The following is a 16,813-nucleotide window of genomic DNA, read 5'->3' as shown; positions in this document are numbered from 1 at the left end:
ACCCCTCCCGATGAACAGGACCCCCGTTTCGACCATAGGAGGTCCGTTTCCTCTATTTTGCGGTACGCCACACCCCTCCCGATCAACAGGACCCCCGTTTCGACCGTAGGAGGTCTGTTTCCTCCGTTTTGCGGTACGCCACACCCCTCCTGATCAACAGGACCCCCGTTTCGACCGTAGGAGGTCCGTTTCCTCCGTTTTGCGGTATGCCAGACCCCTCCCGATGAACAGGCTCCCGTTTTGAATGTGGCCGGTCGAACACAAGGTCGTTTCCTCCGTTCTGCGGTACGCCATGCCTCGTTTCGATTGCCTGTTCCGTCCAAGCCCTCCCGATGAATACGACCACACATTCCGTTCCGACCCAGCCGGTTGGCTCCCACGCGTTCCGTTGCCTCCCGATGAACACGACACATTCCGTTGCCTCCCCATGAACATGATGAATTCCGTTGCCTCCCCATGAACACGACGATGATGCTGTTTCTCCGTTCCGACCCAGGCATGTTCACGAGCTCTGGCCGTACGTAAGCGTGAATAGGCGTTCGAGACCCCGGCCGTATGTACGTACGTGGCCATATTTTCTTTCTTGCACCCTGGCTGTTGTACGTACGCATACATGCTACATGCGCGCCTCTACTATGGCACGTGCGCGCCTCTACTACGACCCGTGCACGCCTCTACATCGACCAGTATGTACGTACACGTTCGCGACCAGAATGACAACACTACGTACGCTTCGACCAGGTGGGTCCCGACTGTCAGGCACTTCCTTGCCTGCAAAGATGTAGCTAGTGGGTCCCAGCAGTTAGGGGGCGAATCATTTTTTTTGCCCGGACACACTTCCTTGCGTGCGAAGATGTAGCTGGTGGGTCCCAGCAGTCAGGGGGAAATGTTTTTTTCGCGAAATACGGTGGCCCGTCCGGTGGGTCCCCGCTGTCAGGTGGAGGAATCATTATTTTGTGCGTAATAAGGAGGCACTTACTTGCTGCGGCTGTGGACCCAGCGGTCAGCCTCTCCACATACAGTCCATGTCCGATGGAAGTCGTTCCTTGACCATGTTGACCATGCCGCGCCGAGAGCACCTGGGCGGTGGACGACGGCGAGGCCTAGGAAGGGGACGACTCGGAGCCGAGGAAGACGCAGCAGTGGATGCCCACGCAAAGAGGAGTACGAGGGTTCACTGGTTCGGCTGTGGTGTGAGGCTACTGTCGCCGCAGAATAACAGGGGGTGTGGGTGAGTAGAGGGATGGCCTGGCCAGCGGTGGGAGTAGTAGGGGGCGGTGAGACCTCCGCGGCATCACAGCCGGCCATGGGAGGCAGGAGCACGCGGCACGACCGGCGCTGGTTTGGGCGGCTGGAGCAAGAAGACCAGAGGTTGAAGAAGCACTACAGCTGTTGGATGAACATCATACGGTAACAGGAGCTAGAATCGTTCATATTGACTAAGTTGACAAAGCCCTCCGTCCCCGTCAGCTTGGTAGGCCCACAAGTCAGCCTCCCACTATGCTGGGTTCCAGCTGGCAGGGGGAGTATTCATTTTTTTGTGCGTAATAAGGAGGCACTTCCTTGCATGCGAAGATAGCTGGTGGGTCCGACATGTCAGCGGGGGGCACGTTTTTTTCGCGAAATACAGAGGCCCTTTCGATGGGTCCCATATGTGAGGTGGAGGAATCATTATTTTGCGCGTAAGAAGGAGGCATTTCTTTGTGTGCGGTCGCGGACCCAGTTGTCAGCCTCTCCACGCACAGTCTACTTCCGATGGTGTCGTTCGTTGACCATGCCGCACCGAGCGCATCCAAGGTGGTGGACGACGGCGAGGCCCCGGACAGCAACGAGCCGGAGATGGGAAGACACGGGAGTAGAGTCGCAGACGGAGAGGTGTACGAGGGTTAACTGGTTCTAGTGCGGTCTGGTTCGGCAGTCAGTGGAGAAGAACAGGAGGTGTGGAGGGGTGGAGGGATGGCCTGGCCAATGGTGGAGTAGCGCTTCATAGCGAAGCGTGCTAAGCAGAGCTGCTAGCTGCAGGAGACGGGAGGTGGTCCCGGCGGCGCTGGAGGAAGAAGACGAGAGATTGAAGATGGATGCCGGTCGTTGGATGTAAATCCAACGACAATCATGTCAGAATCATTTGTTAACTAAATTGACAACAACTTGCGTTGGCTCCGACCTATTGGCCCACATTTCAGCCTCTAAAAATGTGGCACGTATTCAACCCATTTTTTCAGAATTTACAGTCTTTTTTTTGCGCAGTAGAATTTCCAGTCAATTTGATCTTTTTTTTGAATTACAACCATTAGCTGGGCTAGGTGAACAAATAATGTAGCGTCCATGCAACCCATTTATTTTGTTTCCTAAAAAATTACAAGCCATTTGCACTTTCTCGAAATACACGATTTTGCTGGGCTGATTCTAATTATAATGTTGGATTGGGCCAGCAATGTTATCAAAAAAATAAAAAGGGGCTGAGCATTTTGTTATAAATATATTTAAATAATAAGTGATATTATATTATTATTACATTCGTCCTTAAATCTTACCAAGCTTTTGTACACAATCACTAGGATTTTCGTGGCAAAACAATCCAGGATTTTATTTGTTAAGAAATTATTTTTATAAGTTAATAAGATGTGGGATATTGTTTTCTTACATATGTAAGTATCTGTTAAATATATGATGACAATAAAAATAATATATAATAACATATAAAATAATTTAAATATATATAATATAGTTAGAAGGGAAACATAAGTTGGACCTGGCGTTCCTATTCTTATATAGAAAAATAGAACAGACCTCTGCGTTTTCTTCAAAAAAATACATAAATTGGGCTGCCAAAAATAGGCCGGTCGATACATGACGGCCCTAAGAAAATACAAACAGGCCTATGGACCTCCCATCCGAGGTCGTGGGCTGCGCATGTTAAAAATGAAAGCCTAGATGGGGCAGCCCAAAACCACGTCCAACACTTGCCAAAACTCCGTCCCTCGTTTTCTCTGTGTTTCGCACACTCGACATTGTGTGGGCATTTTGACTATGCATCATATGAAGATGTGCTATGCATGAATGTTGATCAGCATGATGTTAACTGGCTGGTAGTTCCATTTTTGACCATGAATAAAACTTCCAACATGATGTTAACCCTATTTGAAAAGGCCGTGTTAATATAAATGCTCTGCCTCTGAAAGTTGCAGTTTCTTATCTGAAACTAAAAGTTACAGTTTCTTATCTGAAACTGAACTTGCAGTTTCTTATCTGAAAATGAAACTTGCAGTTTCTTCTCTGAGAATCACATTGTCTGCACTTTTATACTCCTATGAAACTACATTTTTTTAAGTGCTAAAAATAGATCTCTAGAATTCATAAAATACTTCATATGCTCAATACTGCAAATCTGAAAGACATTCATATCAGAAAGTACTCTCAAAATACACAACACAAAACACAATTCACAACCTGCAAACACTGACAACCCTAAGCTCCTCCTGACAATTCACAACCTGCCCGACTATTGGGCTGGGGGGGCAGCCCCCTCCTATTCCTCGGCGGCAGATAGCCGCCCTGTGAGACGATGTGAACGACGAGGGAGACGATGGCGGGGAAGCGTCATTGGGCCAACTGCTTTTCTGCTCTTGCAATTGGGTTCGATCGATGAAGACTCCACCGGCTCGCTCTGGCAGGACACCCTCACAAACGGCATCCTATAGATGCTCGATCCTTCAATCTCTGGTGGATGCTCCATCTGGGATCGATTGTCACGACCGGTTTTCCGGGTAATAAATTTCCAGAAAAGACCGTCGTGCTCATCAGCCCCAGGATTACTGTTAGCTGATGAGGCTCCAACTTGATACAAAAATTCCAAGCAGAAAACAAAATATGTAGTACAAGGCCATTCTGGCCTGTGAGTACAACAAATGGTTTCTAGTGGTTGATGGCGGAAGCGGGTTGTGAAACATCGGTGTCTATGGGACTCCATTTCCCACGGGAATAGCTGACCAGGTTAACTCCTATCTTCGCGAGGCTGCTATATCCATTAATTAGGTTCCGGGGCTGTCATCGCGTTGCTCCTCTTCGTGCAAGAAAATCTGGCCAAGACAATAGCCAGGGACAAGCCAGTGAGTACTTTGAATGTACTCGCAAACATTATGAACACAGGTATAATATAACAATGATGTGCTGAAAATATTTTATGCTCATGACGTCAGTCACAAAAGATAAATAAATCTCTGATGCATGCAAGCAAGTTATTTATAAAATTGCAATAACATAGTAGTATTAAAATTTATGAAATAAATAACAAGCAAAGCCACAGTCGGGCATCTTAGCGACACCACATAAAGGGCTTTAAAAGAAATGCCACAGTCGAGCGTCTGAGCGACACCACATAAAGGGCTTTAAAAGAAATGCCACAGTCGGGCGTCTGAGCGACACCACACAAAGGGCTTTAAAAGAAATGCCACAGTCGGGCGTCTGAGCGACACCACATAAAGGGCTTTAAAAGAAATGCCACAGTCGGGCGTCTGAGCGACACCACACAAAGGGCTTTAAAATAAACAATCATAGTGAATATCCCGGAGGTAGAACCATCCCAGAGATACTCGATAATAACAATAATATCACGGGTTAGTCAACAATAATAATAATCATAATTATCACAATTCACAGGTAGTAGTTCCAGTTCTGGTTAACAGTTTCACCTCCGAAGACCGACACTAAGACCGACACTTGACCCATCCCAGACTGTAATCCTTAACCATGGACACGGCTATTCGAATAGGTTAAATCTCTATAGAGGGTGTACTCTTTACCCACGAGTAACGGATTTCTTTAGTCCATCGGGACTAATTCCGTCTACGGTCTTTTTGTTGAAAACACACCTAACTTGCACACACCAGCTTATCTCACACGTGTCTAGAATCACCCACGACACCTGTTAAGCAAACTCTAAGTGGGGAGGATACAACCTCGCGTAGCATGGGATCAAATTTATATCGCGCGCTCTAAGGGGTGGCCTCCCCTCTCGGTCCCAACCGGAAACACCCATGCCCCCGGACCAGGTGGCCTGCCTACCAGCTACAACCGGTATGTTCCACCATGGCCTCTCTGTACGGTGTGTGCTAGAAAGAGGTTGACAACTTACTGAACCGTACTCTACTTGCTGTAGAGACGAGTGGTAGTACGAAACAAGTATGGGGGTTACTGGCACGAGACTCGATCTACGGTCGACTCAGGAGGTTTAAGTATTCCCTGCATGATTAGCATGACGAATATATTTCAACCAACAGAATCACCGCTCATATCACCTTGCCATGCCATACCAGACATAACCGTCCCGACGGAGACCGGCGACAAACTCATGCCTACCCAAGGCAGAGGTTTTTCCGGGGTTCCTGCCGGTATGCATGCAAGGCACATGAGGGTGATTATCATCACAGGTGTGTCCATTTCCAACAGCATGGAAATCAATAACATGCACATGATCATATCACATGAAATAACAAGTTTCTCCAAAGTGAGGTGATGTTATGAACGTGTCATCGAACACACAAAAATATTATGCCGGGGTTCAGAATGCTTGCCTTCAATGTGTGGAAAGGCAGGGTGCACTCCAAAAACTTGAAACATTTCTCCTCTCTTCAAAAATCCTATTTTAGCAATATAAAAGAATTAACACACAAAATAAAAACAGCACCAAAAGTTGTTCTGAATTTTTTTCAAATAAATCTTAAAATAAACTAGGTGGAATTTGAGAGAGGTAGGAAAAAGAATCATTTCATTTGGAGTTGTATTTAAAAAGTTATAACCAGTCAAAGTTTTGGTCAAATCTGATTTTAAATAAAACAGAAAAAGAAAAACGTTTCAGAATGGAATACGCTTTCGGTGCAGAGAAAACGTATTTGCGCCCTTTGCGCCTCCACTTAACCACGTGGACCGGCGTTGGGTCTCTAACGGTGGGCCCGCCTGGCCCACTGGTCAGGTTTGACCAGTCGCCCGCGTCGTCTCCCTCCTCTGCCCGAGTGGAGCGGGGCTCCGGCGATCATCGCCGGCGAATGGTGGCTCCGTTCGGAAAGCTGAGGCCACCAGCGGATTCAGGGGGCCGAGGTGGTCACTCCGGTAGTCGTAGGGTCGTCGGAGGTGGAGGAAATCGCCGGCGGCGAGCTCCGCGGCGGAGGGAAGCTTCGGTGGTACAGTGGTTTTGAGGCGGCGGTGGTTCCCGATCAAAATCGAGTAGGGGGAAGGGTTCACGGGAGGATGAGGAGGTTTCTGGCGAAGAGAACGGAGAGGGGGAGGCTCTGGAGGCACCGGCAGGGCCTGGGCAGTGGCGGCGGCTGCAGTCGCTGGAGATGAGGAAGGAGGCCTCCCCGGGTCGATTGGCTGCCAAAGGGGGTCCTCGGGAGGTGGCTTGGGACTGCCTGCGTGCGGAGATGAGCTCGGGGCTCCTTATATAGGCGAGTCGAGGCGGTTCAGCGGCGGCCGCGGATGAGCTCGTCGGCGACCGTCTTTCTGTAGCTGCAGGGCATCATGGCGGCGACGAGCACTAGTGGACATGGCTGCGGATGAGCTCGCGCTGCTCCAGGGGCCAGGTGGCGAGCGGGAGGGGCTTGGGCGGCGCTGCCCATGGCTGGAGCCACTGCGGACGCCGGTGTGCCGCCAAGAATGCCCTGGCGGCGGCGCTGTAGCGTGCCAGGGTGGCTTGGCGCGATGCTGCGAGGCGGGGAGTGCGTGGCGAGGTGCTGCCGTGTGGGCCAAAGCCAGGGGGGCCAGCGTGTCGGCTCGGGCGCAGCATCGTGCAATACGCGCGCTCTGGGCGCGTCCAGTGCACGCACAGGAGATGCTCGACACAATGCTGCGGCATGCTACAGGTCGCAGGTGAGGTTGGGGTTTACCAGATCAAGGTTAGGAGCAACTGGGAGTCTAGTGGACATGCTAGTTTGATCAGAGGTGCAAGCTCACAGTGCAATGCCAAAACTCATGTCAAAACTGGTCATGCCTACAGGGTGCTCGATAGAATGCCACATGCACCTAGGCATCTCTTGGGGTAGCCAAAACTTCCAGGTTGGGGTCTCTTTAGATGTACAAGAGGGTGGTGAGGTTAGTTTGCCAAAAGTAGAAACTTGTTAGTGCAAGTTTAGCAGAATTACAATTCTGGACAGGAAATAAATGACATTATTTCATGAACCAAAAATGATCCAAAGGGTGCATGCTCCTGGACTTAAGGGTTTAACATGGAGGACTACAAGTAGGAGAAAGAATCAAGGGTTAAAGAGCAAGCAAAAATATGGTTGCTGTACAAACCATCCAGTTGGTCCAGAATGAAGATGAGGTTGATTCACTCAAATTTTTCAAAGAACAGCACTAGGTTTTTGCATAAAGTTGAATCATAGGCTATTACCAATATCCCATAATTTTGGTGGAGGCTAGAAAGAATTATTTAAAAGGGTTGTAGTGCAAAATGCACTCTGGACCAGAGAAGGAAAATTGGGTGTAGAGCTCAAAATATGCAATGAATTAAATATATATTGCACAAAAGTGATTTAGAGACATCACATGACATCTTCAAATTTTGGTGAAATTTTTAGTTAAATATATCAAATGGTTGTAGTTCAAAAAGAGCTCCAAATTTTAAAACAAGTCATTTAATGAATAAAGCTCAGGTTGAAATAATTTTATAAATAAATCTCCTGATTGAGAGATGTTTTTTTAAATGAGAGGGAAAATAAGTCCAATATATTTTTGGAAGGATCCACTTGGGAAAAATTTTCTTAATATTAAAAGAAAAGTTTTGAAATCAACAGAGATATACGTGCATGCAAAAAATTTAAACTCTTGGCAAAATTTTAATAACTAAAACCTGGTTAAATTTTTGGGGTGTTACAATACTACCCCCCTTAAGAAAAATCTCGTCCTCGAGATTTGATAAGAGCCATTTTGAAAAACAAAAGTTCCATATGCGTTCGAGCGGTTGTGAGACTGCTGCCGTGGTGCTGCATGAATAAAAATAATAATAATCCACGTAGTGAGGGAATAAATGATGCAGCAATTCAGTAAAAAGAAAACTCATACTAGGATCTTTCGCGGTTACACAAGTTAATCACGAAGAAAAATTACTCATACCAGTAGAAACTAAATACTCGACTCGTCGCACAAATTTGGGGTACCATGCATAAGATACACGCAAATATAAATGCTGCAAAAACAAATACAGTAGTGACGTCTAAAATGAAAACGGTAACTGGGTGGGGTCCTGATAAAATGTCTCTGGTAAAGGGATACACTCCTCTTCTATCGGAGGAAGTGGATTGACCAGTCGATGTATGCGTCTCTCCGGGTCGGGCCTCAGTGGTCTGCCGATGGCAATCTGAGGATTCAGATCAGTGAGATTCTGGAGATAATCCATCACTCGTTGGTTCAAATGCTCTTGAGCGATGACGTACTGGACAAGGTTGGCCAGGACTGGGTCTCTCTCAATGCATCCACCGGGAAAAGATGTCACTCCTCCGGGTGCTGCACGGCTCGGGAAGTAATAATATCCTCGCTCGCGGGCATAGGGTACTGCGGATCGAAGACGAGCAATCGCTTCTTTCGCAGCAGCTTCTATGGCCAGGTGTGGGGTTGGCATAGATTTCCCCACGAAGGAAACTTCTGTTGGATCTTGGTTGGGGTCTACAGGAGGAATGTGTACTGCTTCCCAATATTCCGAGGTGGATGGGGTGATTCTAGATTTGAACAGCTCGTACTGAGGTGGCTGGGTAGAACCCATGGTACTGTGGGTAAAATCCCACAATATTTTGACAAAGCTACCTGGGGTTGCATCTGGGGTTCTCAGATGAATGTTGGGGCTCGGCATGACAGGAAAAAGTTGTGAGTATGGTGCACAAGGTGAGGGTTGCTGGGTAAGGTCACAAGGTGGCCTTTATATAGCAATGGAGCCGGATTCATTTTACCGTGGTGAAAGGTAATAAATTTGCCAGCTTAGCTCCAAAGGTCAGGTCAGTGTCAGAGATACACATATCTCATAAAGAGACATGTTACTGTGGTTGTCGTCGGGTTGGTTTTGGTAGTTGTGCCCGGAAAATGTGCAACTATGCGCTGGCAAAGAAAATACGCAAGGCTACCATTAAAGCAGAGGCACAACGACAGGCTGCGTTAATATACATGGTCGCACGATTACAACGCGAGGATACACTGAGACTCGGTACTACTCGTACGGCTTAGTCTACCTCGTTTATGTCTAAACGGGCGTGCCTGGTGGATGTCGAGGCTTCTCCACGTGTCTCACTATCGGGATTAGTCGGAGATGGCGGAGGAACTGCAGGGTCGGGGTAGTGATGATGACCATCACGGGGATTGTTGGCCACAACCCCGTTGGAGTGTGCTCCCAAAAGGCGACGAAGCACTTCTGGGGTCATCAAAGCATCTCGGCTGATGGCTGGAGCTGATCTCGGGGTCTCGATCGGTTGTCCAAACAGCACGACTGGGTTGTCGGCGTTGGGCCCATTTTCTTCTCTCGCGGGGGCTCGACGAACCAGCTCTCCACGAGCTGCAATTAAATCAATAATGATTTGATCGCACAGTTCCTCTAGTGCACTTACATAGCGCACCAGGTGTAACAATGCAGGATCTGTCTCGTGATCTCCGTTGGCAACTTGGGGTGGTCTACCATACCCTTCACGTCTGGGGTAGTAGTGGAACGAGTGACAGTTAACTCTGGGCGACAAGTGCCTGAGATGAACTATAGCCTCTCGAGCAGCTAGTTGTATGGCTTGTGGCTCAAAGGAAGTTGTTCTTCCGGTGAACCTGTAGGGGCGCTCGGGTACTATACCCCTACCGTAGATGTGTACAGTGGCCCAGAATTGACGTTCTTCACCGCTCAAGGGTCCTTGGTACACAACATATTCTGGTGGCTCCTCTAACGCATAGGCACGACGGGTGAGGTTTGCGAGGATGGTCACAAAACCTCCAAGGTTGGTTGCTGTGGTCCCGTTGTGCACTATGGGTCCAGGCATTGTGGCTCGGTTTGGGGTAGCGGCTGTGCTATGCTGGGTTGAGACTAGCGTGCCCTTTTTATGGGAAAAAGGGGACGGAGTCTTCTTCCGCACGCTTGCGAATGAGGCGCCTTGGGTGCTGGTCACTAGTGTGCGATCGACAGGCTAGGCTGATAGGTTGGGCACCGACTGCCAAAAGTGTCGGGGTCACTGTGTGACTATCTTGCACGAGAAGCTTGGCTGGGGTTTGGCTAAGGTCTAGTGGGTTGGTTTGCCTAAGTTTTTCGACCTGGCTAAGATAGGATTCGCCAATGGTCAGCCTGGCTCTGATACCAAGTCTGTCACGACCGGTTTTCCGGGTAATAAATTTCCAGAAAAGACCGTCGTGCTCATCAGCCCCAGGATTACTGTTAGCTGATGAGGCTCCAACTTGATACAAAAATTCCAAGCAGAAAACAAAATATGTAGTACAAGGCCATTCTGGCCTGTGAGTACAACAAATGGTTTCTAGTGGTTGATGGCGGAAGCGGGTTGTGAAACATCAGTGTCTATGGGACTCCATTTCCCACGGGAACAGCTGACCAGGTTAACTCCTATCTTCGCGAGGCTGCTATCTCCATTACTTAGGTTCCGGGGCTGTCATCGCGTCGCTCCTCTTCGTGCAAGAAAATCTGGCCAAGACAATAGCCAGGGACAAGCCAGTGAGTACTTTGAATGTACTCGCAAACATTATGAACACAGGTATAATATAATAATGATGTGCTGAAAATATTTTATGCTCATGACGTCAGTCACAAAAGATAAATAAATCTCTGATGCGTGCAAGCAAGTTATTTATAAAATTGCAATAACATAGTAGTATTAAAATTTATGAAATAAATAACAAGCAAAGCCACAGTCGGGCGTCTTAGCGACACCACATAAAGGGCTTTAAAAGAAATGCCACAGTCGGGCGTCTGAGCGACACCACATAAAGGGCTTTAAAAGAAATGCCACAGTCGGGCGTCTGAGCGACACCACATAAAGGGCTTTAAAAGAAATGCCACAGTCGGGCGTCTCAGCGACACCACACAAAGGGCTTTAAAAGAAATGCCACAGTCGGGCGTCTGAGCGACACCACATAAAGGGCTTTAAAAGAAATGCCACAGTCGGGCGTCTGAGCGACACCACACAAAGGGCTTTAAAATAAACAATCATAGTGAATATCCCGGAGGTAGAACCATCCTAGAGATACTCGATAATAACAATAATATCATGGGTTAGTCAACAATAATAATAATCATAATTATCACAATTCACAGGTAGTAGTTCCAGTTCTGGTTAACAGTTTCACCTCCGAAGACCGACACTAAGACCGACACTTGACCCATCCCAGACTGTAATCCTTAACCATGGACACGGCTATTCGAATAGGTTAAATCTCTGCAGAGGGTGTACTCTTTACCCACGAGTAACGGATTTCTTTAGTCCATCGGGACTAATTCCGTCTACGGTCTTTTTGTTGAAAACACACCTAACTTGCACACACCAGCATATCTCACACGTGTCTGGAATCACCCACGACACCTGTTAAGCAAACTCTAAGTGGGGAGGCTACAACCTCGCGTAGCATGGGATCAAATTTATATCGCGCGCTCTAAGGGGTGGCCTCCCCTCTCGGTCCCAACCGGAAACACCCATGCCCCCGGACCAGGTGGCCTGCCTACCAGCTACAACCGGTATCTTCCACCATGGCCTCTCTGTATGGTGTGTGCTAGAAAGAGGTTGACAACTTACTGAACCGTACTCTACTTGCTGTAGAGACGAGTGGTAGTATGAAACAAGTATGGGGGTTACTGGCACAAGACTCGATCTACGGTCGACTCAGGAGGTTTAAGTATTCCCTGCATGATTAGCATGACGAATATATTTCAACCAACAGAATCACCGCTCATATCACCTTGCCATGCCATACCAGACATAACCGTCCCGACGGAGACCGGCGACAAACTCATGCCTACCCAAGGCAGAGGTTTTTCCCGGGTTCCTGCCGGTATGCATGCAAGGCACATGAGGGTGATTATCATCACAAGTGTGTCCATTTCCAACAGCATGGAAATCAATAACATGCACCCATGCATATGATCATATCACATGAAATAACAAGTTTCTCCAAAGTGAGGTGATGTTATGAACGTGTCATCGAACACACAAAAATATTATGCCGGGGTTCAGAATGCTTGCCTTCAATGTGTGGAAAGGCAGGGTGCACTCCAAAACTTGAAACATTTCTCCTCTCTTCAAAAATCCTATTTTAGCAATATAAAAGAATTAACACACAAAATAAAAACAGCACCAAAAGTTGTTCTGAATTTTTTTCAAATAAATCTTAAAATAAACTAGGTGGAATTTGAGAGAGGTAGGAAAAATAATCATTTCATTTGGAGTTGTATTTAAAAAGATATAACCAGTCAAAGTTTTGGTCAAATCTGATTTTAAATAAAACAGAAAAAGAAAAACGTTTCAGAATGGAATACGCTTTCGGTGCAGAGAAAACGTATTTGCGCCCTTTACGCCTCCACTTAACCACATGGACCGGCGCTGGGTCTCTGACGGTGGGCCCGCCTGGCCCACTGGTCAGGTTTGACCAGTCGCCCGCGTCGTCTCCCTCCTCTGCCCGAGTGGAGCGGGGCTCCGGCGATCATCACCGGCAAACGGTGGCTCCGTTCGGAAAGCTGAGGCCACCAGTGGATTCAGGGGGCCGAGGTGGTCACTCCGGTAGTCGTAGGGTCGTCGGAGGTGGAGGAAATCGCCGGCGGCGAGCTCCGCGGCGGAGGGAAGCTTCGGTGGTAAAGTGGTTTTGAGGCGGCGGTGGTTCCCGATCAAAATCGAGTAGGGGGAAGGGTTCACGGGAGGATGAGGAGGTTTATGGCGAAGAGAACGGAGAGGGGGAGGCTCTGGAGGCACCGGCAAGGCCTGGGCAGTGGCGGCGGCTGCAGTCGCCGGAGATGAGGAAGGAGGCCTCCCCGGGTCGATTGGCTACCAAAGGGGGTCCTCGGGAGGTGGCTTGGGACTGCCTGCGTGCGGAGATGAGCTCGGGGCTCCTTATATAGGCGAGTCGAGGCGGTTCAGCGGCGGCCGCGGATGAGCTCGTCGGCGACCGTCTTTCTGTAGCTGCAGGGCATCGTGGCGGCGACGAGCGCTAGTGGACATGGCTGCGGATGAGCTCGCGCTGCTCCAGGGGCCAGGTGGCGAGCGGGAGGGGCTTGGGCGGCGCTGCCCGTGGCTGGAGCCACTGCGGACGCCGGTGTGCCGCCAAGAATGCCCTGGCGGCGGCGCTGTAGCGTGCCAGGGTGGCTTGGCATGATGCTGCGAGGCGGGGAGTGCGTGGCGAGGTGCTGCCGTGTGGGCCAAAGCCTGGGGGGCCAGCGTGTCGGCTCGGGCGCAGCATCGTGCAATACGCGCGCTCTGGGCGCGTCCAGTGCACGCACGGGAGATGCTCGACACAATGCCGCGGCATGCTACAGGTCGCAGGTGAGGTTGGGGTTTACCAGATCGAGGTTAGGAGCAACTGGGAGTCTAGTGGACATGCTAGTTTGATCAGAGGTGCAAGCTCACAGTGCAATGCCAAAACTCATGTCAAAACTGGTCATGCCTACAGGGTGCTCGATAGAATGCCACATGCACCTAGGCATCTCTTGGGGTAGCCAAAACTTCCAGGTTGGGGTCTCTTTAGATGTACAAGAGGGTGGTGAGGTTAGTTTGCCAAAAGTAGAAACTTGTTAGTGCAAGTTTAGTAGAATTACAATTCTGGACAGGAAATAAATGACATTATTTCATGAACCAAAAATGATCCAAAGGGTGCATGCTCCTGGACTTAAGGGTTTAACATGGAGGACTACAAGTAGGAGAAAGAATCAAGGGTTAAAGAGCAAGCAAAAATATGGTTGCTGTACAAACCATCCAGTTGGTCCAGAATGAAGATGAGGTTGATTCACTCAAATTTTTCAAAGAACAGCACTAGGTTTTTGCATAAAGTTGAATCATAGGCTATTACCAATATCCCATAATTTTGGTGGAGGCTAGAAAGAATTATTTAAAAGGGTTGTAGTGCAAAATGCACTCTGGACCAGAGAAGGAAAATTGGGTGTAGAGCTCAAAATATGCAATGAATTAAATATATATTGCACAAAAGTGATTTAGAGACATCACATGACATCTTCAAATTTTGGTGAAATTTTTAGTTAAATATATCAAATGGTTGTAGTTCAAAAAGAGCTCCAAAATTTAAAACAAGTCATTTAATGAATAAAGCTCAGGGTGAAATAATTTTATAAATAAATCTCCTGATTGAGAGATGTTTTTTTAAATGAGAGGGAAAATAAGTCCAATATATTTTTGGAAGGATCCACTTGGGAAAAATTCTCTTAATATTAAAAGAAAAGTTTTGAAATCAACAGAGATATACTTGCATGCAAAAATTTTAAACTCTTGGAAAAATTTTAATAACTAAAACCTGGTTAAATTTTTGGGGTGTTACATCGATACTCCCACCACCGCTCCCTCAGGATCGGATTCGGTGAATCTGTTTGCTCCTTGGCCCAGAGGAGCAGCTCTATGTACTCCAGCGCGAATCCCTCCGGGAGTATCGCCGCCTTTTCGCTCTGTTGTAGATATTTGGCCATGGATGTCGCCGTCGCCACTAGTTGGTCCTTGTTGTCAAACCAAGATTGTATCTCCAACATCCTAGCTAGCTTCAAAGGGTCACCGCCTGCGATCCTCACGTATCGGTTGTACTCCTCCATCGATCTACTTCTCCACAGCACCTTCACTCGCCGGCGGTGGTTTTTGAATGGAAGAGGAGAGGAGCAACGCTGGTTTTGGATTAGAACGGGAGAGGAGCGAGGCTGGTTTTGGACTGGAACAGGAGAGGAAGGGCGGTGGTTTTGAAATGGAAGAAGAGAGGAGCGGCGCTGGATTTAGATTGGAACAGGAGAGGAGCGGCGGTGGTTTAAGAGGAGAAGAGCGGAAGAGCGGCGCTGGTCTTGGAAGTATTCTTTTGTTGTTTTGCTTATTTTGAGTCAAAGTTTGACCACGTACCCCATGCAAAATGTGAATGCATGTCACCAAAAATTGTATCGTTCGGTTCGTATCTGAATGTACTTTCAAATTATATTATTTTTGCAACATATAACATATATTTTATGTGCGAAAATCATGGTTAATTATGATCTAGAATAAAAGGGAGACTAGTTAATGTGGGGTCGCTTTCTTAATTGAAGGGTAAATTGATTTTGATTTTGATCCAGTTACAGCACGCCGGCCTTCTCGTCCAATCCTAAATCGCTGCCGCACGCTCCTCTCCCTCTTCTCCATTGCAAAACCACCTCCTCTCCTCTCCATCATCCCCATTCCAAAACCACCGTCTCGCCTCTCCGTCTTTTGATCTCCTCCATTGCAAAACCACCTCCTCTCCTCTCCATCATCTCCATTCCAAGACCACATCCTCTCCTCTCCATCATCTCCATTCCAAAACCACCGTCTCGGCTCTCCCACTTTTGATCTTCTCCATTGCAAAACCACCTCCTCTCCTCTCCATCATCTCCATTCCAAAACCACCATCTCGCCTCTCCCTCTTCTGATCTTCTCCATTGCAAAACCACCTCCTCTCCTCTCCATCATCTCCATTCCAAAACCACCGTCTCGCCTCTCCCTTTTCTGATCTTCTCCATTGAAAAACCACCTCCTCTCCTCTCCATCATCTCCATTCCAAAACCACCATCTCGCCTCTCCCTCTTCTCTATTGCAAGACCACCGTCTTTCCTCCCATCTTCCAAAGCTAGCAGCGGACCACTCAGAAGGACATCTATGGAGAGGATGCAACAGCGAATCAGGCAGATCGCCGGTGGCGACCAGGCAAAGTTAGCCAGGTTGAAGGAGATCCTTAGTTGGTTTGACAATGAGTGGGAGATTTCGAGGATGATGCGGGCCATGTGGCAATGTATGCGAAAGAGCGAGACGGCGGTGATGAGGGTGGCGATGTACATGTACTCCTCGGCGGCAGTCACACCGCAGTCCTCCGAGTTCATCGAGTATCTCCTCTGGGCGATGGAGCAAACAGATTCGCGCGAGGCGACAGTCAGGCGGAGGTGGTGGGCGTACAGGTCGAAGGTCGAGCACCCAGAGGATAACGAATCAATCGAGTATGGTGTGCCGTTCGTGAGGGTGCAGAGCCAGCCGGAGCCACAGGAGTATTCGTTCTCCCACCACAAGAGGAGGCCGGATGGCGCGACGTCGCTTCCCCGCTGTTCTTCACGGTTCCCCCGACGCTCGCCTTGTTTCAATGGCGGCGGTAGGGTTTAAGGTAAGCTTCACACTAACTTAATCTTCCACCTGCTCATGCTTACAATCAGTGTGACAACTAATGAAAATCATGCTTACAACTAGTCTCCGAGTATTACGCCAATCACCCTAAAATAGCTCTGGACCTTTGGGTCAAAGTTGTGACACAGTGTACAAACAAAGAAAAATATATTGGTGCTTCTTACAGAAAAGAGTACTCCCTAGAAAACTGCCAATATAAGCTACTAGTATTTGGTTAGGATTTGCTGCCGAGAAAGATCCGTCCACAGAGAGCGCCACACATCCCACTGGTGGTGGTGGATGCCAATGCGTGCATGCAACATGGTTGGTGTCGGTAATTTTTACTTGGCACACCTCGCACTCTGCATATATCCCGGTTCCATATGTACATTCATGCAGTTCCACCAAAATGCAGCTGAATAACCCTGTTTGCACAGATAATGAAAAAGCATGATTACATTATAGTGGCACTAGTTTATGAAACACACAAA

Source organism: Triticum dicoccoides, chromosome 1B (genome assembly GCF_002162155.2).
Source record: "Triticum dicoccoides isolate Atlit2015 ecotype Zavitan chromosome 1B, WEW_v2.0, whole genome shotgun sequence".
NCBI classification, from domain to species: domain Eukaryota; kingdom Viridiplantae; phylum Streptophyta; class Magnoliopsida; order Poales; family Poaceae; genus Triticum; species Triticum dicoccoides.
This window is presented reverse-complemented; position numbering follows the sequence as displayed.